The sequence below is a fragment of the Heterocephalus glaber genome, unplaced genomic scaffold (genome assembly GCF_053883595.1).
Source record: "Heterocephalus glaber isolate CG9 unplaced genomic scaffold, H.glaber_assembly_v1.0 deba00001509, whole genome shotgun sequence".
NCBI classification, from domain to species: domain Eukaryota; kingdom Metazoa; phylum Chordata; class Mammalia; order Rodentia; family Bathyergidae; genus Heterocephalus; species Heterocephalus glaber.
Genome location: NW_028258325.1, coordinates 10,905,548 through 10,933,225, shown reverse-complemented (window position 1 = coordinate 10,933,225; position 27,678 = coordinate 10,905,548). Strand labels below are relative to the sequence as shown.

General features: G+C 47.3%; 1 long non-coding RNA gene across 2 annotated transcripts; it reads left to right on the top strand.

Moving 5' to 3' along the window:
• The first annotated feature begins 1,659 nt into the window (after positions 1-1,659).
• LOC110349688 (uncharacterized) lies at positions 1,660-26,813 on the top strand. 2 transcript variants are annotated; one of them, XR_015441284.1, is made up of 3 exons: positions 1,660-2,237; positions 9,008-9,090; positions 9,450-26,813. It is a non-coding gene; the product is annotated as an uncharacterized LOC110349688 (long non-coding RNA). The 2 variants fall into 2 exon arrangements; XR_002395854.2 differs by lacking the exon at positions 1,660-2,237 and adding an exon at positions 3,289-3,851.
• Positions 26,814-27,678: the final 865 nt, after the last annotated feature.

The window sequence follows — 27,678 nt, the reverse complement described above, 5'->3', positions numbered from 1 at the left end:
TCTCTCCCTTTTTATTCCATGCAAGGTGCAGCGCATATCCTCAGTTTGCAGTCTACATGTCAGTCATCCGCAGACACACCCGGCACTGTGCTCTGCTAATCTGCTAAGTGCTTCTTATTCCTCCTCCTCCTCCTCCTCCTCCTGCTCCTCCTTCTCCTCCTCCTCATCCTCTTTCTCCTCCTCCTGCTCCTCCTCCTCCTCTTTCTCCTCCTCCTCCTCCCCCTCCTCCCGCTCCTCCTCCCCCTCCTCCTCCTGCTCCTCCTCCCCCTCCTCCTTCTCCTCCTCCTCCTCTTCCTCCTCTTTCCTTTATTAGTGCATGTCTGCAGTACATGTTTACACACACCTTGTGGAGTTGGTACATAACACATCTCAATTGCTTTTTTCATCCCCTTCCCTTCCATGGCCTTCCTCCTCCCTCCATCTGTTTGTTCCCTTCCCATTTGAGAAAGAGCTGTCTCAGGGCTGGAGATTTAGCTCAGTGGCACCACACCTGCCTTGCAAGCTCAAGGTCCTGAGTTCGATCCCCGGTACCAAAAGGAAAAAAAAAAAAAAAGAGCTGTCTCCCTACTCCCTATAAGCTGTCTTTTATTGTGCTCTTTATTTATAATTTGGGTTTCCCATATAAGAGAAAGCATTCAATATTTAAGCTTGTGTATCTGATCTATGTCATTTAACATTATGGTCTCAAGTTGCATCCATTTTCCTACAAATGCCTTATCAAGAAATCAAATAATAGCTGATGCCGGTGAAGCTGCAGGGAAAAAGGGAGCCATCTGCATTGTCCGTGGGAATGTAAACTAGTCCAACTGCTGTGGAAATCAGTTTGCAGACTCCTCAAAAACCTAAAACTAGAAATTCCGTTTGACCCAGCTATTCCTCTTCTAGGTTTCTTCCCAAAAGCTAAAGACATCACATTACAGTGACACATGCACACACATGTTTATAGCAGCACAGTTCGTAGTAGCCAAAGCTTAGAAGCAGGCTATATGTCCATCAACAGATGAGTCGATAGAGAAAATGTGGTATATACACACAATTGAATACTACCCAGCCGTAAAGATAAATGAGTCATTTGTAGGCGTTTCTTAATCTGTTCAAGTTGACACTGCAGTGAACTCTTGTGCCCACCCTGAACTGGCCATGTGTGATCTCGTTCTGCAGCACTGGGAGGAGCACTGGGCCTTTAGTGAATACTAGGGCTACCCCACTGCTTCTCCAGACCCACGATCCCATGGCAACTCAAGGGCAACTCATGGGGTTTCCATGCCAGGTGGGTCCCTGGGACTCTGCAAGCGGAGTGTTGACAGCAGGAGACTGATGTCCTCAGTTAACCTGGGAGTCCAGAAAGCAGCAGCCTATCCAAGTCCACGGCAAGTTCCGAGCTGGGACATGCTCTGAAATCCCACCAGAAGAGAGGCGCCGCTTCCAGACACAAGTCCTACCTGATGAGCCTCACAGGCAGCCCAGCCTGCAGCTCTGCGGGCCTGAGGGCCAGGGCCCCCAGGGACTGGGGGGGCAGCTGCCTCATGGGAAGCACCTCCATCTCCCCAACATCCTGAAGCGCCCCCATCCCTCCGAGAGCCCAGGAAGCAGTTCTATTTCTCTAAGAGCCTGGGAAGCATCCACGTCTCTCCAAGAGCTCCCCCTAAGGACAGAACTGCAAGAACCCACGAGCTCTGAGGAGTTTGAGCAGCAGCATGAACCCTGAGTCCCTGAGCTCCTCCAAGTTGAATTATTTATGATGCTCCATTGGCCTAGTAGTGTTTTTAATTAGCATCCTGGGAAAAGCCGGCAGGCTCCTGGCTCTCTGGGAAAGCTCTCCAGCCCATCGAATTGTTTTGGTAACAGGATCTTCGAGCCGGTGCTATTTCTGGACAAGGAGCCAGGCCTGAGACGGCACTTTCTGGGCTTCCCCTCGCTCTGCAGGGTCTCTCGCTGGGTTCTGAGAGCTCAACCCTCCTGTGGGACACAGCTGGGAGGCTTCATCGAGGGGGCATCTGCAGCAGGCAGGCTGGGGTCTGAGGCTGTGCAAAGCAGGGCCCGAGCAGCTCCGGGACAGAATGCACGGAACTGCAAGCCCAACTCCACACCACTGCTGCCCTTTGCTTTTCTAGAAGCACCGCCCGGGCTGCTCCGGTAACAGCCAGGAGATGACGGGAGCAGGAGGCCAGGGAGGAAGCAAAGATCAGCTCTGTGAAACCATGACGGCAGAGCCAGATGCCTGCAGCCACGCACAGGTGAGGGAGCCTGGCCGAGTGAGTCCAAATGCCAGGCCAGGGGCCTCTGTTCAGGGCAGGGGCATGGGGCAGGTGGAGGAATACATGACACCTGCTGTGGCTGCTAGTCCACCCGTATCCAGCAGGTGAGCTTGGGTACCTCCACACCTCCCTTTCTAAGTGGGTAAAATGGGTCAGGGACAATGAGCCAGCATATGGAGGTCCTCCAAAAAGATGTTTCCTTCCATCCAGGGGTGAGGTACTTGAGCTCTCAGACCCTGGGTTTCTTCCTCCATGGACATAATAATCTTCATTGCATTGCTGGAAGGAAAAAATCCCATAAAACTAGCTGGAGTGCACTGCATTGATGGAGCACACACCATTTTACTCATGGATTCCCCCAATAAACCTGTGAAGTGGGTGCTGTTAGCACCCCCACTTTTACAGTTTAGGATGTAAGATTTAGAGAGGCTGAGAAATCAGCCCGGGCACACCGAAGCCCACGTGGGCATCTGTGTCAGCACAGGGGGACAACAGGAGGTGAGCAGAGGTATCCTGAGGGAAGGGATGTGAGCAACCCTAATACTCTTCTTCAGGCTTTCCTCTATTTCCAGACTTTCTACCACAAAATGTGTAATTTTCATGATCCTACACAGAATAATGTCGACAAAGGTTAAAATACAACAAACCCAAACACTGCCATTCAGCTCCCTTCAGTTTGATATTCTGCGGGTTCCTGGAAGAGGGTGTTGTGGAATTCAATTTATTTTAAATATTTATTATAAATTTATTTTAAATGCCTAGAATAAGTAAATTCACAGAGACAGAAAGCAGACTGATGATTTCTGGGGGCTGGAGAGCAAATGGGGTATGAGATGGGGTTTCTTTAGGGCAATAAGGACATTTCAGAAACTAGATAGAGGAGAGCTGGCCAATGTAGGGATGTGCTAAATGCCACGGAATTGTTTGTGTTGCAGTAATGCCACACTTTTTTTTAAATGGTGAATTTTTCTGTAATGTGAATTTAGCACACACACACACACACAAATAAAAAGACAAGAGTGTCGTAGCCATGGCCAATTGGCCAATCCCTGGTCCGTGACCAGATGTTCTGGGGAGACCATCTCTCTCTCTCCTTAGTTATCCCTTTTCCTTCCTCCCTTCTTTCTCCCCTTTTTTCCTCCCTCCTTCCTTTCTTTTGTTTTTCTCTCTGTCTCTCTCTGTCTGTCTCTCTCTCTCTGTCTGTCTGTCTCTGTCTCTCTGTCTCTGTCTCTCTGTGTCTGTCTCTGTCTCTGTCTCTCTGTCTCTCTCTGTCTGTCTCTGTCTCTCTCTCCGCTGCAGTATTGGGGTGAACCTGTCCCCCACTCTCGTGTCCCCACTGCACTGGTAGCTGCAGAGTGCAGAGCCCCAGTCTCCAGCCTAGGAACTTGGCCCCTTTGGGCCACCCGGGGCGGGAGGATGAATACCCAGCGCGCCTGCGGTTTCCAAGCCTAATCACTGCCTTGGGCCTGTGGAGCCACATTAAGGGGAATGATTCTCCTCCTCAATCTCCTCCTCCTTCGAAGCGGCAGCCCCGGGTCTCACTGAGCACCACAGGGAAGCCGACCTCACGGAGTGAAGAGATGGAATTGGAAGGTAAAGCTCGAGCCCGAGCCGTCTCTGTGGGGAGAAGTCTGTTCCAGCACGGCGGCCGGCCAAGTTCGGCGGTCACTTGGACCGCACTGCCGCCCGGGGGCCTCCGCGTGAGGCAGGGTGCCCCCAACCGCTGATCTCAGCTGTGGATTCGGGAAGTGCCCGTCCTGCCCAGTGAGGACAGCAGCTGTGTGGAGAGCAGAGCTCAGGAGGGTCCCAAAGTGGGTGTGGAGAGAGGGCGAAAGGGTACAGCTCTGCTCCTCACTGGCTCAGATTTGGGTGGCATCTGAGCTTCCTTGAGCCTGGGTTTCCTTGGCTGCAAAAGGCAGCCTCAGAGGCCAGGCCGTCCCCAGGCCAGCTGGCGGAAGGCGGGAAGGTGCCAGGCCTCCTGCAGGGTGACACGGACAGTGCTGCGTTTGCGTGTTCAAACAATTCCCAGGGGCCAGGCTGGCAGCCCTGGGTGCTTTTGTGAGGCTCAACCCTCTGATTTGCAGAGCCGAGCTGGGGCCTCACACAGGACCTTGCAATGTAAACAAGGAAGCAGCTGCCAGGAATCAGATCCTCTCACCCCTGCTGAGGAGCAGGTGCGCAGCCTTGGACTCCGAGGGAGATCGTTAGATCATTGGCAGCGGGCGAGCAGTAATTACAGAGGCTTCTCCGCTTGCAGGTTAAACTCCGCGTGTTCTGTTGGAAACCACACCCCACACCCCCCGGGATCCCGTTCTCCCCACAGGGGCTACTCTGCAGGGAGGAAAGGCTTCCAAACCCCGGAAACCAAAGCAGGCTTTCTGTTCCCAGCCGAAGGCCCTGGACCCTGCCTTCCAGCCTCAGTTTCCTCCATTGGGAAATAAAGATAGTAATTCCTTCCTCGGGGGTACAGATGGATTGGTTAGAGCTGAGGTTAACGTGCCCCCCTCTGGGTGGCCTAAAGGATCCTCCGCAGTCCTGGGGGAGTGGGTAGGTTTGCTCCTCCCCAGGCTGGGAGCCGAGGAGGTGGCCAGGCCTCTGTCCCCGCCTGAAGGTCGCTGTCTTCTCCCTCCCTCTTGACGTCATCTTCGCTTCATGCTTGTCTGTCTCTGTGTCCAAATTTCTCCTCTTTGGTTTCTTTAATTTGATACTGACCATAGAAAATCTTTTCTTATTAGTACGTATTTGCAGAACAAAATGATTACATTCATCACAGGGAGCTGCTACATGGACCTAACACATCTTCTTTTTTACATCCCTTCCCCTCCTGTCCTCCCTCCTCCCTCCATCTTCCCATTTGCAATAGATCTATCTCCCCATTTTCTATTATTTATCTTTTATTTTGCTCTTTGACCGATTTCTACTTTGGTTTCTCATCTGTAAGAAATCATGCAATATATATAAAGCTTGTGCGTCTGGTTTATCTTACTGAACTTTTCGATCTCAAGATGCATCCATTTTCCCACAAATGACTCAAGTTTATCTTTCTTTTTGGCAGAGTAGTACTCCATTGTATGTAAATACCACGTTTTCTTTATCCACTCATCTGTTGATGGCATGTGGGCTGCTTCCAAGATCTAGCTATTAAGAATTGTGCTGCTATAGACACTGGTGTGCTTGTATCTCTGTAACAGGACGACTTCAGCTCTTCCGGTGATTTTCCCCATTTTAAAAGGACACCAGTCATATTAGATTAGGGTCCACTCACATCACGCCCTTTTACCTGAATAACTGCACTGTAAAGCCCTTGTTTCAAACAAAGGTCACATTGTGAAGGACTGGGGCTTAGGACTTCAATGTATGAGCTGTGGGGAGGGGACCCAACTCAGCCCCTAACGGAGTGCGGTCACCGATGTCCCTCTCCTTCCTCCCAGGGACACTTTTACTGTCCTCATCTTGCCTGGGCAGTAGAAGCAATTCATGCAGGACGCTTGCAGGGTGGGCACCACACACTCCGTGATGAACGGGGGTAAGAGCGTAGCATAAAATGTGCCCCAGGGTCCTTGTTTGCTCTTTCCCAAGCTTTGGCACTCTTGCCTGAATGCAGGGATTCATGTGGTAGCCCAGGTGCTGGCCCAGACCAGCCAGCCTGTGTTCCAGTCCCCATCCCATTTCTCAGGAGAGCCCTTTACCACGTTTCTTCACCTTGGGAGTCAGAATGCACTGCAGGCTTTCTGTCTGCCACAGCAGCTCCTACATCTGACTACGTGTGATCCACAGTTTACACGTGCCCTACACCAGCACGTGCAGCCAGGTCACACATGGCCCTGCTTCTGATCGCCTGCAGTTTACCAGGCTCTGCCCTCACTGTCCCACCTGAACCTGGACCACGGCTCTGCATCCTGTGTGTTTGTTATACGAACAGGGCTCCTCAGCCCAACGCCTGATGGGTAAAGAGCAAAGCTCCAGCCTGAGGCTGGCAGGTCCTGGGAAACCCTCCACAAGCCCACTGAGCTGCCAGGGCCACAGACCCCTGCCTGCCTGCCAGGGAGAAAGTGGTAGCAAGAAGCCAGCCTTGCCTGGCACCGCGGCTCTGCTGTGCTGGGGCAGTGAGCAGGGAGGACTGGCACTGCCCAGAAGCCCAGCCCATTGCTGTCCGTGGGCACATGAAACATGATCACTGTACTCCAGCACATTGGGGGACATCTCCGGCCACCCCACAGGAAAGAGTGGCTCTTGTTTATCCCCAAGGCTGTCCTCTACTTCATGAGACTAGTTCTCTCAAGTTGCATGCACAGTGTGTCTGCTCACCCCTCTGGTTCCTGTCTGTCGTTCCCAGCAGCATGAGCGCTCCATGAAGGGGGGCTGTGCCTGGCTCACTGCTGACTACTCAGGGCCTCAGTCAGGGCCTGGCACACAGTAGGTGGGCAAGGGATAGGCGCTGCGTGAATGAATGCAGGCAGCAGGTGTCTACTTGGCTCCTTCTAGGGTCACGAGACCTGCTTTGGAGTGAGAAGCTGGCTTCCAGGGGCAGGGACACGGGACACAGTCAAGGGGACAATGGAGAACCACCGATACTGTCTCTCTCTCTCTCTCTCTCTCTCTCTCTCTCTCTCTCTCTCTCTCTCAGTCATTTTGGAAGAGACCAGCCCCTCCAGAGCACAGCCAACCCTTGTCACTTGATATCCATCGGACACTGGCTTCAGGACTCCTGTGGATCCCCAAACCCATGGAGCCCGAGTCCCTTATACACGTGACACAGTGCTTTCGTAAAACCTTTGCACACCCTCCCGCACCCTTTACTGGTCTCTAGATTACTTACAGCACCCACTACAAGGTAGGCGCTGGGTAAGAAGCCCTTGTAGTGCGATCTTGAGGGAATAATAACAAGAAAATGATGTCTGTACATGTTTGGCACAGACATAATTTTTCCTGACTATTTTAAATCCATATTTGCTTGAATATGAAGGTGTAGAATCCATGGATACAGGGGGCCAAGCATACCTTTGACTACACCACGCACATTTTTTTTCCTTGTCTTTGTTCTTGCTGTTGGTTCTCATCGTATTCTTTCCCCATCTTTGGTTTCCAAAAATCTTGCTCCTCTGTTAAGTCCAGAACTTATCTTTCAAGGGCCAGCGTAAGGCTCTGTAACCTTTTTTCTAAAAAGTTGCCAAGTGAAATGAATGCTTCTTTTCCTAGGACTCCAGAGTACTTTCTTTACACTTCAGTTAATGCAGTTTTCACGATCTGGTTTAATTAGAACAGGACAAGGCTCTGTCCTTCCTAGAAGACCGTGACAGTCTTCAAAACATGGATGAAGTATTGGTATCTCTAGGACTTTGCACATAATAAATGCTCAATTAATATTTGCTCAACTGAATAAAATTGACGTCATTCTCAGAATTAGGTGAGGGAAATGAATTTAAATGTATGCTGTGTGCTACACACTGTGCCAACAATGCCATAATACATTTTATTTCCAGCAATCTTTACAATATCGTACCAGATGTACATGACCACCCTGTTCAGAGATGTGGGCCAGAGGGAGTGAGCTGGCCAGAGCACACAGTGAGAGGCAGAATTGGGGCTTGAAGCCAGATGTATATTTAGAGACAAATGAGTTGTACCCATTTAAATTATTTTTATCCCTACAAGTTTAGTGTGAAAGCCTAGAAGATCACATAGCTAGATAAAAACAGGCAGGGATTAGTGGGCTTGATTTTAACATGTCAACTGGAAAATAAAAACAGTATGTCTTTCTCCATCAGGATGAAAATAATTTTATACAGTGTTTTGTGAGTGTTGGGAGCCTCTAAACTACCTAAATGTCAGCCCCAGAGGAGTCAAATAGTAGTCTAGGATAAGGTCCCATAAATTAGGGACATCTAATTAATGTTTCTCTTAAAGCTAGAACTAGGGTCACCCAGGACTTAAGTCAAGAGAGATATTTATGGCTACAATCATAGCTCACTGAAAGAATCTGTATGCCAATTAAGTTTATTCTAGGAGAAAAAAAGTTATTCTAGGAAATCTTATAAATACTGAGCTTAATAACTCTCATTGGCTGAAGGAGCAGTTTAAAATCAAGACTTTTTAAACCCTCATTGAAGATAAGAATAGAAAAATAGAGGGTTTCCTTGAGCAGTATCTAAGGGCAAATTTAGCCCATCAAATTTAGGTTGGTTCTTGCAGAAGGAAAACTTCACAGTAGTTTAAATGAACTGAAGTCTTTGCCGCATTCAAACTATCCATAAAAAGGCACCTTGCCAAAGAACACAGATTGCCATTTAGAGCACGACAATTGTCCGTTAAAGCATTGTCATTAACTCCTTCAACTCAGTACTTACAGTGACGATGGATGGATTGTTTAGAATTCCGTGCTTTTCCCCAGAAAAGATGATTCCCCTCAAAACTCACCTATCAACTTGAGCATTGGCAACATTTTTAAGAACCTAGGAAAATATCAAAAGACAGGCTGAGTGGAGAAACTTCATATAATTTCAGGGATTTGTTTTTCCTAAATTAGTGTTCCTTTTTCAATGATAATTAAATGCTCTTTCATAGGAAATCTGGAGATCACAGAGCAATAAAAAAGAAAAGAAAATGAAGTTTACCCTTTGCTCATGAGTCAATCATGGCGGATGTAGTTTCTGTTTGTGTTGTGTTGTTGTTTTCTCCTCTAAACTGTGTTTTCACAGTCAGTTGTTATATTTGCTGGTATTTATTTGCTCACCGTTTTGCTCTAACAGCCCCAGTGCCCTTGAGGATGAAGGCTGTGGGTCCCGGCAGGATCTGGAGGCGGAGGCTGAGCTGTCATTGACACAGATTCTTGGTGAGTTCTTTGTCACTCTGGGCCACAGTTTTACACAGGTTGCTTCCGAGAAGCTGAAAAGCACGGGAGATCTTCTTGCCACAAACGCATATGTACAAGGGCTGAACAAAAAGTACAGCAGGTGTTTAAATGGCTTACAGTAAAAGACGCATTGTCATTAATCCCCTTCAAAATACCCCCATTCATCTCAACATCCTACCCCAGCCTTGCCACCTTCTGAAGTGGTTCTGAAGGTCTGCTTTTCAGAGTGTCTGCAGTGTGTGGCAAAAACTACAGAGAATGCTGCTGCTAAATGTCGTTAAAAGAAAAGCAGAGCTGTAACAACATAACAGTGTGTCCTCATCCATCTTATTCACCAGATCTGGCACTGTGCAACTTCTAGCAGTTCCTCAAAGTCCGATGACCATAAATGATACACACCTGGCATCAGTTCGGGACACGGAGGCAGCCATAACAGCTCAACAAAAGACACATGAAAGAGGACTCCAGAGCTGCTTCAGAAAGGGGCAGGAATGATGGGATAAATGTTATAAGTGAGGGGGAGGGCTTTGAGGGGGACTAATGACAATGCGACTTTCATTGTAACAAAATGTTTAAATAATCATATTTTTCAATCATGACGTGTAGACCCATAACGCTGCATTCAAGTTCAGGGCCCAAGCCCAAACTGCTTAGCAGTCCAGGACCCTCGGCTTCAACACCGTTAACTAGGAGACTTTTAGACTCCTTGGCAGTCTTTGAAACAACTCCGCCTTTCCAGAGAAACCTGTAATGTCTCCAGTTACTACTGGAGTCATTGTGAGTCTTGAGGAGGAGGGGAAATGCCTCAAGGAAGTGGCCTTGACCTCTCTGTGGGAAGCCATACAGCAGGAAGGGGGAAGAGGCAGGCTTTCTGTCCACAGTGCCAAGCCCACATGGCCAGGGACACTCAGATTAGCACCATCTACTGTGTTGGGTCAGGGGAGCAGAACTGGGCAGTTAAGACTCAAGGAGTGTCTGTGGTTTTACTTCCTCTGCAAAATGGTCCTGACTCTGACATGCCCTGGCACGCATGTGATGGCCACACCTGGACCTCACCAACACAGCGTCCAGAGGAGCCAGGGTGATGGCCAGCTCGACAGGGGCCAGCTTCCAAGCCACCTCGCCCACACAATACGGTAACTGCACCCAGCCATCTCCTCCCCAGGACTCAGCCACGCAGCACCTTCATAGAAATGTATTCATCATTCATTTTTACATCTACAGGAGGCAGCCAGTGCAAGTCTGGGTGGTGCTCCACTGTGTTAGGCACTCACATTCCTGCCATCTTGTTCTTCAGGTATATGAGACTTTTATTTCTCGAGTCAATGCATGGCCCAAGATGGCTGCTGGAGCTCCAGCCATCAATCCAAATTCTGGTCAGCAAGTAGGAGGAAGAAATGAAGAATAAGTCACTCATTCCCTCTAAGGAGTTCCTAGAGATTGCATATACTACCCTTGTTTAATTCTGCTGGGCCAGAATTTAGTTATATGGGTCCCTTAGCTACAAGGAGGGCTGGGAAATGTAATCTGTACTTGAGAAGGTCATGTGTTCTGATCTCTGTGAATATAAGGAGATGGAGACCGTGGCTATTAGTGGACAAGGAAGTCTTGGCCACATCTTTATTATTTGTGTCCTGCTCCGAGACTATTCAAGGCCAGGACTTGTAAAACACCAGTCACGTTCCAATGTCAAGTTGTGGGGAGAGAGCAGAACGCTTTCGTTCTTGAGGGAAAATTGCACTGAGGAATTTAATATAGCTGAGACCTGTGTGCACCTCCTTGCTTTATAATGGGGCTGGGGAGCTCTCAGACAGGGAGCCCCTCCGGAAAGGCCTCCTGGAGGGCACCGGGAAACAGACTCAGTTTCTGCTGCACACGTCTTTTTTGTTTTGGTGTTGCTGTTTGTTTGGGTTTGTTTTTCTGGCAGCGGGGATCGAACTCAGGACCTTGAGCTTGCAAGGCAGGCGGGGCGCCACTGAGCTAACTCCCCGGCCCTCACCACAGTCTCTCCTGCGACTTCAGAGCGTGCGGATTTCCCCTCGGCAGCAAAGGAGCACCGCTCCGCAGCGCCCCACAGAGACAGCTCGGCCCCCGGAGGCCCCCAGATGCCGCTGCGAGCCCCGGTTTCCTGTACCCGTGCCTCGGACCCACCGCTCTACATCGGGGCCCCTCTTCCCACTTAGGTCCTCTCCGCCGGGAGCTCCCAGAACGCAGGGAAACGCGCTCGCTGCGTCAGTGGAAAGGCGGTGACCTGCTGGCCCAGGAGGAGGCGCCCAGAGCAGGGCGCGAGCGTCCGGCCTCCCGGCTGCCCCAGCCTCCGGGTCGCTGCATGCTCCGCTCCTCAAAGTCTCCTAACCCGGCCCCGTGGGGTTTTTACAGACGCTCCTTGGCACACGCACCATCAAAGCAGCAAGGACAGGTGTGTAAAGATGTGAGTGGATAAGCGGGGTAAGACCTGATCTTGCAGGCTGACAGGGAAAGCCGGCCTGGCCTATCTGGAGTCCTCCGGGGCCCTCGGGCTGCGCCCTTCCTCCCGGGCAGGGCAGGACCGGGCCTTGTGACCCGCTGCTTTCAGCCAAAGCGGCTTACTGAACCCTCACCACCAACTCCGAGGCAAACTGTCGGGAAGATGTGATCTCCACTGTCCACTTCGGGGAAGAGAAATTCTGGTTCCTGGTGACTGACTCAGGGAAGGAGCTATGAGCCAGAAATCACAGACAGAAGCCAAAATGTGCGTATCCCACTACCCAGCCTTCTGCTGGTGGATCAGTGGGCAGCCTTTAACAAGAGGCTGTCTCTGTTAGGTGCATGATCCGAAGTCAGCTCTCTTGTGAGGCCAGGGAGCAGCTCCCCCAGACTCTTCCCTCCTACATCCACCTGCCCTTCAGTTTATGGTGAAATCTTAGTTTCCCAGGCCCTGTGTAGGTCAGTGGCACCGCGCCTCCCTTGCAAGCACAAGGTCCTGAATTCGATCCCTGGTACCAAAGGAAAAAAAAAATCCACCTCCTTCAAAGTGCTCTCCTGACTTGGAGCATCCTGATCCCACCGTCCTTGCCACTGCTGAAGTCCCCTTTGGTGTGTGGCGAATGCTGCTGCTGAGCGCCATCCGGCGGAAAGGCAGCCCACCCACCTTACAGCACCTGGCACTGTGTGGCTTCTGGCTCTTCCCCAACATCAGAATAACCACGAAAGGTAAATGTTTTCAATCGATTCAGGACATCGAGGCAGCCGGGACAGCACAACTAAAGATAGGAGAGAGGACTCCCAGAACTGCCTCAGAAAGTGCGCAGAGAGACAGAATGAGCAGGGCCAGAGTCTTGAGGGGGTTCGTGGCATTGTGTCTTTTACTGTAATTTAAGTGGTCACCATAGATTTTGATCATACCTCATAATACACAGAATCCCACTGCCTCTGCTGCCAGCATCAAGCGCCAGAAGCAGCAGCTTGGGCTCAGAGACCTGGGATTGAATTCCACCTCCCCACTGCCCGGAAGGGCTGCCAGGCAGCTTTCCTTGGGATGGTGGAATTCCGCAGGGCTGTGTGTGAAGAGAGGTTTATTTGCAGGTTCTACGTTCAGTTCAGGCAACCTGATGGGGGCGCTCTCGGGTAGAGTGGGAGACGGCATCCCAAGTGGCAGGAACATTTTCTCTCCTTCCTTCCTCTTCCTCTTTCTTTTCTCCTCCGCGTTTTTTTTTTTTTTTTTTTTTTTTTAGTACTGGAGCTTGAACCCAGAGCCTTTGCAATCAGCTGTATCTCCGCCTTTTTTTTTTTTTAATTTTGAGATGGGATCTCACTGAGTCACTACATTGCCCAGGCTGAGCTCAAACTTGTGATCCTCCTGCCTCTGTCTCCGAGACAGCTGGGATTATAGGTGTGTGCCACAAGGCCCAACTATAATCACCCTCTTTCGGAAAGTACCAAGGGGAGCATGAGGATGATCCTACCCCTCATCAGTGACACGGGACCTCTTCCCATGTCCCAAATACCTGGGTTTGACCCCGGTGGTATAAAATGTCCAAAACACACCGCGCCCTGGCGTTGCCTTTCTCCAGGTGCCTGATGGGGTGGGAGAGGCACAGCTTGGGCTTTGTCATTTCTAATGCTGGGATGGAGACCAAGGAGCTCGAGATGTCCCCAGGCCTTTGAACACCTCAGAGGCCCAGGTTGGACAAAGGAAACCGAGGACCAGGCTGGGATTGCAACGCTGTGGAGAGGACAGAAAGCAGCTGGGCAGAGGCTGCGCGGCCCACGAAGGCGCTGCTGCTTCTCTCGGAAGCAATGCAGAGGAAACCTGCTGAGCAGCAACTAGCATGTGCTTTCATGAAGCCCTCCTACAACCTCAGGAGAAGCAGTGCTATTCCAGTTGGCTCGATGACAAAACTGAAATCCTGAGCAATTAAAATCCAAATCCAAGATGGCTCCACTTGTTGCAGCCCCAGACTGGGAATGCAGGTCGGTTTGGCTCCAGACCCCGTGTTCTCCCTCCCATGACTGCTGCATATTTTATGCCTCTGGCTGACTCCAAAGAAAACAGACTTGGCCCTGTGACCTGCTGCTGCAGAGCAGTGCCTCTAGAGTGCTCGATTACTTAGCGTGAACTTGCGTATACCTTCACCAAGGCTGTGGGCAACATGGGACCAGGAGAGCTGGAGCCAGTGGAAGCTGCCTCAGGAAGCGGAGTAGAAGCTCCTTAACCTGGAAGGGCCGCAGACAGTCACACGAGTGGTACCCAGAGGCCGCCAGGTGTAAGACTCGGGATAAATTGATCAGCTAAGCTGCTGACCGATGTGACAGTGACGATTATAAGTAACTTAGTGGTCACCTCTGAAATTAAAATATTAAGCTCTCCATGAATACATACTCCACTAACCTTGGGAAAATAATAAATCAGAGTCCACCGGACAGTGCGAAGAATCTGAGATTCTGTCCTTGGCTGAGGAGCAGAGGTGACTCCAGCTCCTGGATCTGGCCAGGGGCAGAGGCCAGCCAGGAACCTCTAGCTTTGACCCCAGTTAGCGTCCGTCCACTGCACAGAACAAAAGCAATTTCCACTTATGCTAACATCTACACATGGCTTCCTGGTCATTTACTGTGTTCTATTCATCTCCCTGGTTCTGGTACCATCAGGAAGAATCTGGCTGGCATGTTTGCAGGCTTTCCCACCCATCTCAAACTAGACAGCAAGCTCTCCCTCCTCTGTCTCGGTTCTGCTGTGTCCTGAATACTTGGAGTAGTAACCTGGCATGTGAAGAAGATGTTAATCAATGTGTATAAAAGGAAATCTGGGAAGGGGGAGGAAGTGAAAGAAACCTCTACCACCACCTTCTATGTACCAAGAACACTGGATATGATCATACTTCATTTCCTTTGTACGTTAATTTACACCTTGCTTTATTTCTCAAATGTAGCCACATGCATGGTAAGACCTATTTCCAGTGAGGAAACTCAGACACGGAAAGGAAAAGTGATCAGACTACAAGGATTCAACCAGCGTGTAGCAGGGCAGAATTTGAATCTGGTACCAGTGCTTATGCCAGCATATTCTTGTCTCTAAGCAATCTGCTGGTGGAGAACAAGCATTTATTCATTCAACACCTATTTACTGAGTGTCAATTCTATGTTAGGCATAGTTCTGGGCTTGTGGGATATCAAAATCCCTGCTCTTGCAGAACTTGACATTTCATGGAGATCTAAAATTTCAGCCGTGGGGAACCCAGGAAAGGGCAGTGGGCCCAGGGATGCTGAAGGGCAGAGGACCCTCTGAGGCCACGCTCTTGGGCTAAGCTCCACTGTTTCCTGCATGGAAGGAGCCCTGGGGCAAAGGATGCTCCAGTGAACAGAGTAGCTGGCAATTTCACCCATGCTGGGCCTTGGCTCTTTGCAATCCAATAGGCTGGGCCATTCATAGCTGAGCAGAGTTCTGGAGAGAAGGGGACATTCGATTACATCCAGGCTCTCGTTTTGGTTTTTTCCTGGAACAACTACTCCCCCCAGAAAGCCTCCAGCTGTGCAATGAAAGCTGAAGGTCTTCGAGGCAGAGTGTGTGAGACCGAGAGACCACGGCTCCTAGGAGCAAACAGTCCAATGCTCATGGAACAACTCCAGCTCTGGGGCTGAGCTTTGTGAACAGGGCAAGGGCAGAGCCTCCTCCCTGCCCATTCCCACAGGAAATTCAAGCATCAAAGTCGTCTGATCACAGGGGTCAGATCCAGAATCCAGCGAGCCAGTTCCCAAGCTTCCTATGAACCTCTGGGAGCATCATAACTGCCTCGAGCTCTGGGCTGCAGTCCGGATTTGGGGAGGAGGGGTTCTGGCCAGCTCTGTGCAGCAGCCCCTGCAGCCCCAGGTTGGGGGCTCTGGAAGAATCTGAGTGGGCAGAGGTGTGGCTGCTGGTGACCCCGGCTGGGCCTTGACTCAGTGCAGCAGAAGGCTTCCTTGGCAGCGTTGCAGGGCACAGGTGTCAGAGCAGGAGCCTAAGAACACACGGGACTCTGCAGCCTTCGATGGCTTCTCTCATTGCTTGAGATGGTCATGACCCTCCAGCCTGCACGCTCTAGGTTCATCTCATTATCATTGCACACTACCATCGAATCCTTCCCTGGTCGTCATGACCGACTGTGAACACGCCTGTGGGTGCTGAGCTTTCTGCCCAGAAGGTCCTTGGCCTTGGCCTCTGTCCAGCGAGCTCCTCATAATGAGGCAGCTGCAGCATCGAAACCCTGGAAGGCCCCTCTGATCCACGGGGGTTGTACTGGGCTCTCCTGTCTCAGGACCAGTTTACCTCGCAGCTCCCTCTGTTGGTGCAGCTAGAACTCAGAGTGGGATTTATCTGCTTTGCCCACTAGACAGTGACATTCTCTGAGGTTGATCTTGGTGTTTTCCACCTAAACGGCAGCAGAGAGAGTCTTTGTGCTTTGGGATGGGAATCCGGCTGCCATGGTGAATGATGGGTGTGTTCTGGGAGGCAAAGGGAGACCACGGTGTTTAACAGTAAGAGAGGAGAGTTGCATAAGTTGTTTTGAAACAATTATCCTTGGCTACAAGGATCAATAAGGGTGGTGTCATTCCAAGGCTGAATGGGCAGTTGCTAAGCAGACATCTTTGTAGAAGCGTATTTGTGCAAGGTTGTAGTTTTGGCAACGTCTTTCATGAAAGTTCCTGTTGCTAGGCGATCCTCTCCAGGACCCACCCTTGGAAGCCTGAATCCATCAGTGTGAGCGTGCCACGAGTGACTCCATTCTGCTCAAGACAATTTCCCCACTGTGAATCAACTGCGCTGCATCCTGAGAGCCTAGAGAAGCAGCGTGCGGGGCAAGGCTGTAAGGAATCCACCGAGTGCTGCTGCGCTGTGGGTGTCATGCTGCAGGAAGGTGCTTGCTTAGCGTGTGATCTCCAGCACTGCAATAAATAAGTAAACAAACATCGAAACATTTTTTAAAAAGGAATTTGTTTAGTGAATGAAAGCTCTGGTCCGGGCTGGTCTGCAGCAAGTGTCCATGCAAAACTGGATGATGTGCCCTGGGAGCTCACCCGCTACGGGCTAAAGTATTTAATACAATATTTAAAAATTCTGCACTGATGCCCAGAACTCCATGAAAACCCCACCTCATGATGTCAAATCGACATGGGCTCTGAGCCTGCCCTAGTCCTGGCAATGAGTACTAAGCACAGTCCATGTTGCATGGAGGCACTGCCATCCTGAGATGGACAGGAGGAAACAGGCAGAAAGGCAAGTGAAGGTGCCGGAGACCTGGAAGGTGGCAAGGTTATCAATCGGTGCCAACCAAAGCCACTCCCAGCCGATCTTCAGTAAAAGAAATGCATTGATGGCTTCAGGCCTTGTCCAGGCCAAGGGGATCACAGCCCGGGTGGGTGCGCTGTGGCTGGCACCTGGCACTGCCCACACCACTGCCACTTCTGATGATCTCATTGCCTGATTGGCCCCCAGGTGTCAGAGTCCTGTGCAGGAGAGGCCACTGTCCCGTCCTCTGTGAGGCCACGCCTGCACACATGACAGGTGAGAGGGATGTCATTCGGCTTTGTGGTGGCCACTGCGGACTGAGTTCCATCACTGGCCCACAAAAGGGAGTCTCTCCGGCTAGAAAAGGGGGTGCATGGTGGCCGTGGGATACTAAACAAAGGACACATAATAAAGGGAACATTGAATTTTCCTGTATGGCAGCTGTTTAAAGTCATTAGTTAAAATAGACAACTCTGGAGAAAGAACTTTGGAAGGAATACTTTAGAATAAATTCCCTAGAGCCCTTTTATGTTGCATTGTTTAGGAAAGAAAGGCAAGAAAGACGTCTGTGCATGCTCGGTAGAGACGCAGCCACGTTATGCCTAGCTGTACAGTACTCGTCAGCATCTTCCATCTGTGGTTGGTTGAACCTGCGGATGCAGAACCTTCGGACCTGCAGCCTGCGCTGTGCTGACTCAGCTTCACTTCTGGGAATGTGTGGCCCAGGTGTGCATGTGAAGGCCAGGGGACGCGTGAATTGTTTTCCATGGGGGGCAGCCATGGAGAGGGGTCCTCTTACGGTGCGCAGTGCACTGTTGCCAGAAGGCTGCTTATCCTGGCAGCAGGGTCAAGCTTCACCGTCACTTGTGGCTCTGGTGTCTTTATGCTGTCACTTTACTCCCCTGGCCCAGACAGCCACAGACCATAAGGCAGGAGTCTGAACAGGTCACTGTTCTGCTCTTGGGCTGTCAGAGGCGGAGTGGGCAGGAGGAGAGAGCAGCTTCCTCCCGTGCACCCCTCTGATGTCCAGGTGCCACCACCAGGTGAAGCTCAAGGGGACACAGGAAGTCAGGTGTCCTGGAGGCGATTCAAGCCCAGATGGGTACTCACTGTTGCTTGGCTCTGAATCGAGAATGAGCTGTCCCTTACTTACAGAGCTCTGAAGAGGTTCGGCATTTTCCTTGCAGAAGAAATAATGTGATGAATTTGGCTACAAGCAGCCAGATGACAGGCTTTCTCTTTGTTGTCACCTCCGATCTTCTATCCAGATTTGACCTCATACGTAACGTGAACCAATCACACCTTCCCAGTAGCTCTTCCATGGGCTGTGGGCACCCGCATTTCCCCATATTCCAGCCACTGGCTTTCTTCTTACTTTCTGTAATGGAGAATTTGGAACCTGCATACAAGGCAGCCCCAGAACCCCTACCTAGCCTCAGTCGTGTTCCCGCCTGAAATGGGTGCACCTTGCCAAGTCCCCTAGTGCTGTCACATCTCCAAGCCTCCTCAACTGGGGAGTTTTCTTTAGAATGCAATGTTAATTTCACTTCCTTTGGGGTTTTCTCTAAATGCAATGGATTCTCTTTTTAGATTTTTGCACTTAGTACTCTAAGCATCATTAAGTGGCTCTTGAAATATTATGCAGAATGATATGCATGTAAATGTTCTCTTTTGCAAATTCTTAACTCTATTTTTTTGTCTCTGTTCATCTCTGCCCCCTTGTCCAGGGCCTCATGCCCCAGCCCTTTGATCATTGCTTTGTTGCATTTTGACAGATCCAGGGATTTGTTGAGTCCTTCATCTTGCATTCCCTTTTTAGATTATTCTTTTTTAAATCTACCACAACCATCTGCCACTTAATAGAGTTTAACTGAGCAACTCTGTAGTACGTGAGCAGCCAGGTCCAAGCAAAGAGTTTCTTTCTGGGAATGGGTCCCTAAGTGTCAAAGACAGGGCCTGCCTGTCACAGACTAAATGCTCCTCCTTAAAAGCTCACTCTTTCCAAGTATGATGATTCAGATCTATAATCTAACTGCTCAGGAGGCTGGGATAGGAGGGTCAAAACTTTGAGGCTAACTTGGGCAACTTAGCAAGAGCCTGTCCCAAAATAAAAACTAAAAAGGGCTGGGGGTGTAGCTCAGTGGTAGGGTGCTTACCTAGCATGCACCAAGTCTCTAATATTGCAGAAAGAAAAGAAGGAAGGAAGGGAGGGAGGGAGGAGGAAGGACAATCCCAGTCTTGGTGTGGCCTCCTGGGAGCTCTGTGGACTAAACAGTTCTTTGCTTTGAAGGTCTTCTCTCTTCTACCACCTGGTTCACTCCTCACCTGCTCAGGTCTAGTGTGAAAGCCTTTCCCGGTGAGACCTCCTAAAATCTCCACTCTGAAGTCTCTCTTTATCCTCCTGCTCTGCTTTCAGAGCTCTGATTGACTTCCGATATGTATATCGCATGTTTTTATGTCTGTTGTATATCGTCTGTTCTCCTAAGTAGAACAGTGGCTCCATGAAGGAAGGGTCATTGCCTTGTTCACAAGTAGGTCTCAAGAGACAGTTCTCACCAGGCTGGTCTGGGCATGCTGGGGATGCTCAGTTACTGTGTGTTGGATGAATGAATAAGTGAGTTTGTGTCTCCTAGAAATAGGAGAATTTCTGAGCCAGAATTTCTACAGCACTTCTGGGAGATTTTTTTCCTTAAGAACTGAATTGGCAGCATGGTTGAAGGTCTGGCCTTTCAGGTTGGCAGACTCAGCCAGCTAACTGACCTTAGGTACATCAATGGAAACACCAGTCAGCCCATCTACAAAATGATGGTGCTATAGGTTAACTTGTTTGCCTCCAAAGGATGATCAAGTCCCATTGGCTGTAAATGTGACCTTATTTGGAAAGGTCCTAACAATGAATCCTAATTCAATATGGCTGGAGTCCTTTTCAAAAGGAGGCAGTACCATCAGAGATAGACTTGTGTGTACAGAGGGAAGATGATGAAAGACACAGGGAGGATTCTACCTACCAACCAAGAACATCAGGGGCCATCTGAAGCCAAGAGAAGGGACTGGAATAGATGCCCCCACAATCGTAGAAGGAGCCAACTCTGTTGAAACCCTGCTTCGGGCCTCCATGTGGAGGAATGAACCTTTCTTTTGTTTAAGCCATCTTGTCTGTGGTACTGTGTTACAGCAGCCCCAGGACACCAGTGTGGTTCCGTGATACATGTGGACACGTCTTCTTACACAGCAGGCCACTTCACCTGGAAGTGCTGATTGACACCCACCTCCTGGACTGTGGACTCCATGGGGCAGAACCACTTGAACCCCAACACCTAGCACTGTCCTGGCCCCTCATGGATGATCAATATATTTTTGTTAAGTTTACTTAGGTAATACTTTCTAGTGTTATCTTTAATAGTAAATGAAATATATATTTAAGGTGCTTAAAATAATGGTTGTACTCATTAACGTTAACTATTTTCTTATTATGAAAGTAAGAAAGTAGAACCTGGATCTATGAGTCTCAATTTCTCCTCTGGAAAGTGGATATAACAATACCCACCTTGTGAGGCTTTAACTAAATAAGGGAATACATACCCATATTTATAGCAGCATAGTTCCTAATAGCTAAATCTTAGAAGTGGCCCATATGTCCACCAGCAGGTGAGTGGATAAAGAAAATGTGGTATTTACACACAATGGAGTACTATTCTGCCATACAGAAGGGTACACTGGAGTCATTTGTAGGAAAATGGATGCACCATGAGGCCATAAAGTCAAGTGAAAGACACCAGACCCATAAGCTTAAATTGTCCATGGTTTCTCTTATATGAGAAATCCAAAGTATAAATAAATAGCAAAATAAAAGACAGGTAAGAAGTAGGGAGATAGAGCTTTCTTGACTGGGAAGGGATGAAGAGATGGGGAAGGTGGAAGAGGAAGGGGATGAAAAAGGAATGAAGATGTGTTCTGTCCATCACCAGCTCCGCACAGGAATGGAAACATTATGCACTGCCAATGGACTAATATAAAAAAGTTAGAAAAATCTTTTAAAAATAATTAAATAAGAGAATGTGTGGAAATCACTTCACTCAGTGCAAATAGAAAGTCAATAAGTGGCCCTAACAGGTACACAAAACTGCCCGTGGATGTTCTTCATTGATCTTTGAAAGCATTTTTGCTGTTGCTACATTTACTTAAGAGCTTGTAACTTCATTTTATTGTGCCTTGGATTCCTCTGACATTCACTGAAGACCTATTATGTGCTAAGCCATTTCGCATTTAGTCCATTCTTTTTTTTCTAAGTGCTTCTCTGCTCAAATTTAGAAGTTAAATTTGGAATTTCCACAAGCTAGAATGTGCACCCAGCTCCTGTGCTGCCCCGAGCATTTGCAGACATCCATGAGGAATCCAGAAAGGACCAGCGACATTCCCCGAAAGAATTCTCTTTGTAGGGAAATGAGATGGAACACTCTGATACTCAACCACCTGGACCCACTGAACTGGCAACAAAAGAGGATCTGGAAAAAATGAAATCAGAAATAATTTCTCAGATAACAGGAGAAATTGTGCCCCTAGTGCAAGACATGATTAATAAATCTAGAGAGGAGCTCAGGAACATGATGGAATCCCAACATAGGAAATAAATGGAATCCATAAAACAGATGCAAATAGATTTCCAGGACATGAAGAACTCCACTGAAAGTCTACACAGCAGAATGAGCCAATGTGAGGACAGAATTTCAGATATAGAAGATAAGATTGCAATTAGTGACCAGGAAAAGAAAAATTGCTTCAACATTATAAGGGAACATGAGAAATCAATCCAGCAGCTGCTAGATGATGCAAAGAAGAATAACATAAGACTGATTGGAGTCAATGAAGAAATAGAGAGTGCAGATGACATAAAAACACTCTTCACAGAAATAATGGCAGAAAACTTCCCAAGCAGGGGAAGAGAGCTTGACATACAGATAAGTGACGCATATAGGACTCCAAATAGCCTTGATCAAAAACAATCTACACATATGCATATAATTGTTAAGATTCCAGAAACTCAACAGAAGAACAAAGTTCTCCAAGCAGTCAGAGAAAAGAAACAAATCACATACAAAGGAAAGCCCATCAGAATCACAGCAGACTTCTCAACACAAACCATCAAGGCAAGAAGAGCTTGGAGTGACATATTCCAAGCCCTCCAAGAAAACAACCTCTGACCCAGATTGATGTACCCTGCAAAACTATCTTTCAAAATGGATGGAGAAATAAGATACTTTCATGACAAAGAGCACCTTAGGAACTTCGTGAGTAACAAACCAGCACTCCAAAGAATTTTACACAATATCCTAGGAACAGACATTGAGGATCACAACCCCAGGAAGCAAAGCAGAATGAACCCATCTGGCATGACAAGAAATTAAATGTAAAGGGGGAGAACCCAACAAAAAGAAAAAGTCATGGCAATGACAAGTCAATATGTTTCAGTTATAACCATCAACATTAATGGTCTCAATTCACCAATCAAAACAAATAGACTGGCAGAATGGGTCAAGAAGCAAAAACCAACAATATGCTGCATACAAGAAACACACTTAATTCAAAAGGAAACTCATAGACTGAAAGTTAAAGGGTGGAAAACAATAGTCCATGAGACAGGAACCCGAAAAAAAGGAGTAGCTATCCTCTTTGCAGATCAAGTAGATTTCAAACCAACACTGATTAAGAGAGACAAAGAAGGACACTACATCCTTGTAAAGGGAGGAATCCAAGAGGAAGAGAAGACAATCATAAGTATCTATGCACCAAACACTAGTGTGCGCAACTATATAAAACAAATATTAACGGACATGAAAAGTCATATATGCACTAATACAATTGTAGTGGGGGACCTCAACACCCCACTGTCACAAATAGATAGATCAACTCGACTAAAAATAAGTAATGAAATACTAGAACTCAATCGAACTCCTGAACAAATGAACTTAACAGATGTTTACAGAGTCTTCCACCCCACAAAATCAGAATACACATTCTTCTCAGCTGCACATGGATCATTCTCAAAAATAGACCACATACTCACACATAGAACATGTTTAAGTAAGTGCAAAGGAATTGAAGTTATCCCCTGTATATTATCAGACCATAGTGCAATGAAATTGTAGATCCATAGCAAAAGAAACTCAAAAAATTTCATAAACACATGGAAATTGAGCAACACACTTCTGAATAACCAATGGGTCACAGAGGAAATTAAAGAAGAAATGAGACAGTTCCTTCAATTAAATGACAATGACAATACAACATATTGGAATCTATGGGACACAATGAAAGCAGTCTTATGAGGCAAATTCATAGCAGTGAATACGCATATTAGGAAAACAGAACGAGCCCAATTAAACAACCTGATGCTGCACCTCAAGCTTCTAGAAAAAGAAGAACAGGACAACCCCAGAGCTCATACAAGGGAGGAAATTATAAAGATCAGAGGAGAAATCATTGCAATGGAGACTAAGAGAACAATACAAAAAATCAATGAAGCCAAGAGTTGGTTCTTTGAAAGAATCAACAAAATTGACAAACCCTTAGCCAACCTTGTCAGAAAAAAGAAAGAAAAGGCCCAAATCCATGCAATGAGGAATGAAAAGGGTGAAATGACAACAGACCCAGCAGAAATCCAGAGGATCATCAATACCTACTTCCAGAACCTATACGCCAGTAAGATGGACAACACAGAAGAAATGGACAGATTCCTAGATACATATGAATTACCAAAGTTGAATGAAGAAGACCTAAAAATTCTGAACAACCCAATGTCAACCAATGAAATTGAAAATGTAATCAAAAACTTATCAACTAAGAAAAGCCCAGATCCTGAAGGCTTCACTGCTGAATTCTACAAAACATTTAGAGAGGAACAGCTGGCACTACTGTTTAAACTCTTCAGTGAAATTGAAAGGGAATCAATACTCCCAAATTCATTCCTGGAAGCAAGCATCACCTTGATCCCCAAAGCAGAGAAAGACCCAACCGAAAAGGAGAATTATAGGCCAATCTCACTAATGAACATAGATGCAGAAATCCTTAATAAGATACTGGCAAACAGAATGCAGAAGATCATCAAGAAGATCATACACCCTGATCAAGTGGGATTCATCCCAGGGATGCAGGGATGGTTCAATATACACAAATCAATCAATGTAATACACTATATCAATAGAGCCAAGGACAAAAGCCATATGATTATCTCCATAGATGCAGAAAAAGCATTTGACAAAATCCAACATGCATTTATGATAAAAACCCTACAAAACATTGGAATAGATGGTCTCTACCTCAAACTGATAGAAGCCATCTATGAAAAACCAACAGCCAATATCATACTAAATGGTCAAGAACTGAAATCCTTCACACTAAAATCAGGAAGAAGACAAGGATGTCCACTATCACCACTCTTGTTCAATATAGTTCTGAAAACATTAGCCACGGCAATTAGCCAAGAGAAAGAAATAAAAGGAATAAAGACAGGAAATGAAGAAGTCAAATTGTCATTATTTGTAGATGACATGATACTCTATGTAGAAGACCCCAAGAAGTCCACCAAAAGCCTTCTAGACTTAATAAGCAAATTCAGTCAAGTAGCTGGTTACAAGGTCAACACACAAAAATCAATAGCTTTCCTCTACACGAACGACAGACTCACTGAGAGAGAAATAGGGCAAATAATTCCTTTCACAATAGCTTCCAAAAAACTGAAATACCTAGGAATCAACCTAACGAAAGAAATCAAAGACCTCTTCTCTGAAAACTATGGCACTCTGAAAAGAGAGATTGAAGATGATCTCAGAAAATGGAAAGACATCCCCCGCTCCTGGGTAGGAAGGATTAATATAGTGAAAATGGCCATACTTCCAAAACTGCTAGGTAGATTTAATGGAATTCCAATTGAGATCCCAGCAGCATACTTCATGGACCTTGAGAAAACAATCCAAAAATTCATTTGGAACAAGAAGAGACCCAGAATAGCAAAAGCAATTCTAGGTAACAGAGACATGGCAGGGGGTATCACAATCCCCAGCCTGCAACTATACTACAAAGCTACTGTGATAAAAACAGCATGATACTGGCAAAGAAATAGACCTGAGGACCAGTGGAACAGATTAGAAGATGCAGAAACAACGCCAGACACACTCAGCCATCTCATCTTTGACAAAGGAGCCAAACACCCTCACTGGAGGAAAGATAGCCTCTGTAATAAATGGTGCTGGAAAAATTGGGTTTCAACTTGCCAAAGATTAAAACTAGACCTATATCTCTCACCATGCACTAAACTAAAATCAAAATGGATTAAAGATCTAAATATTAAAATAGAAACTCTGAACCAGTTGGAACAGAGGTTAGGTAGAACCCTTGAAGACATCGGTGTAGGAAAAGATTTTATGAACAAAACCTCAGTTGCCCGTGAACTAGCACAAACAATCAACAAGTGGGATCTCTTCTTATTAAAAGGCATCTGCACAGCAAGAGAAACCACCAGCAGTGTGAAGAGACAACCCACAATGTGGGAAAAAATCTTCACCTGCTCTTCCTCAGACAAAGGTCTACTATCTCGAATCTATAAAGAACTTAAAAAGATCAGACCTCCCAAATTTAAAGACCCAATCCGAAAATGGGCAACTGAAATGAACAGACATTTCTCAGACAAAGAAGTAGAAATAGCAAATAAATACATGAAAAAATGTTCAACGTCACTGGTCATTCGAGAGATGCAAATGAAAACAATGCTGAAATTCCACTTCACTCCAGAAAGAATGGCTGATATGAAATCAACCAGTAACAAATGCTGGCAGGGCTGTGGGGAAAGAGGAACCCTGCTCTACTGCTGGTGGGAGTGTAGACTGGTGCAAGCACTGTGGAAATCAGTATGGAGATACCTCAAAGAACTAGGACTGGAAGTCCCATTTGACCCCACTATTCCACTGCTGGGGATCTTCCCCAAAGAATTAAAAGAATCATACCACAGTGATATATGTGCACCCATGTTCATAGCAGCGCAGTTTGTAATAGCTAAAACTTGGAAACAGCCCAAATGCCCATCAACTGGAGACTGGATAAAGAAAATGTGGTTTTTTAAATAAAATGGAGTACTACTCAGCCATAAAAAATGAGAAATTAGAGACATTTATAGCTAAGTGGATGCACATTGAGGCCATACTCTTAAGTGAAATAAATAGGACACACAAATATAAATACCAAATAGTTTCTCTGGTGTGAGAAACTGAAAGTGTAAATATGGACTAAATGTATAATAGGTAATGTGAAGTAGGAAGAAAAGGGGCAAATGGGAAGGAAGTGGGAGGGCTAGGGGAAAGGATAGAAGTGAATGGGATTAATATGAGAAAATGGAAAAATAGGAACAAAATCTTTGTAAATAGGGAGGAATAGAGGGGTTGAAGGGAGGCCTGGGCAAGGGTGAAAAATAAGAACCAAGAGAGAGTATGTAAAGGTGCAAATTTCCAATGATGAATGTCATTATATTGTATACCTAAAATGTACCAATGATTAGAATGAATAATCGAAAATGTAAAATAGGAAGAAAAGGTCCAAAGTGGTAGGGGTAGTGGGAGGGGCAGGGAAAAGGAAAGAAGGGAAAGGAAAAATGCTGAGAAATGGAAAAAATGGAAATAAAGTCTTTGTAAATAGGGAAGGGTGGAGGGGGTGAAGAGAGGGCTAGGAATGGGGAAAAAATAAGAACCAAGATGCATTATGTAAAGGTACAATTCCCAATCAGAAATGTAATTGTGTTGTATACCTACAATGTACCAATAAAAGATTTTAATTTAAAAAAAAAAAGAATTCTCTTTGTAGCTGTCCACAGCACACTGTCACTGGATGCGATATGGTATAAATGTGAAGCAAACCTCCCAGTGTGGTCCGTGTTTCTGGTCCTCTTTGTGGCTCCCGTCTTGGATGTTGGGCATTTAACCTAGAAGTCTGCCTGATTAAAGGCTCAGTTACCCACTCACGTGAATCCCAAGTTTCCCACAGTGGGTGTCACAGTTTGAATGCCCCTGAGAAAACTCATGATGAAATTTAATTCCCACTGGGATGGTATTAGGAGAGGGGTCTTGTTTCAGGAGGGCCTGATCTGATGGCTGGGTCAGCACTGTCATCCCAGGCTCGGACTAGTGAGCAGGACAGTGGCTTTGGTATATGAGCGAGCTCGGTAGGGCTCCTGCACAGCATGAAGATCCTCAGCACAGGGAGCCCCTCTTTCTCTTGGAGTCCCAAGTCTTCAGAATCTTGAGCCAAAGAAACGACTGTTTGTAATCTACACAGTGTGGGCTGTCCCGTGATAGCAGCAGGAAATGAACTAAGACAGGTTGAATCAGTCAGCTTTCTCGTCCTTGAAACACAATACCTGACATCCACAAATTAAAAGAGGAGAGGTTTAATTAGGTTCATGATTTGAGGGATTCATTCCATGGTTGGCCGACTCTAGGGCAGGAACATCACAGCAGACAGACAGGTGTGGCAGAGCAAAGCTGCTTAGTTCATGGCAGTCAGGAGGCAGGGGACAATGCCAGAAAAGAGGGGGACAGGGACCAGACAGAGACCCAAGGCCAGGCCTCCATGACCCACCCACACCCCAGGCGATTCCGAGGCCAGTCAGTTTGACCACCACAGTGGTCTGCTCCCTGTTTCACACCCGGACCCCACAAACTCTCCCTTCTTTTTGTTCCACAAACTAAGCGTCTTGATAAGAAGTCCGAAATCTCTCTTGTGACATTGGACAGGTCGCTTATCCTCCTTATCTCAGCTTTTCCGCCTGTCAGTGGACCTCA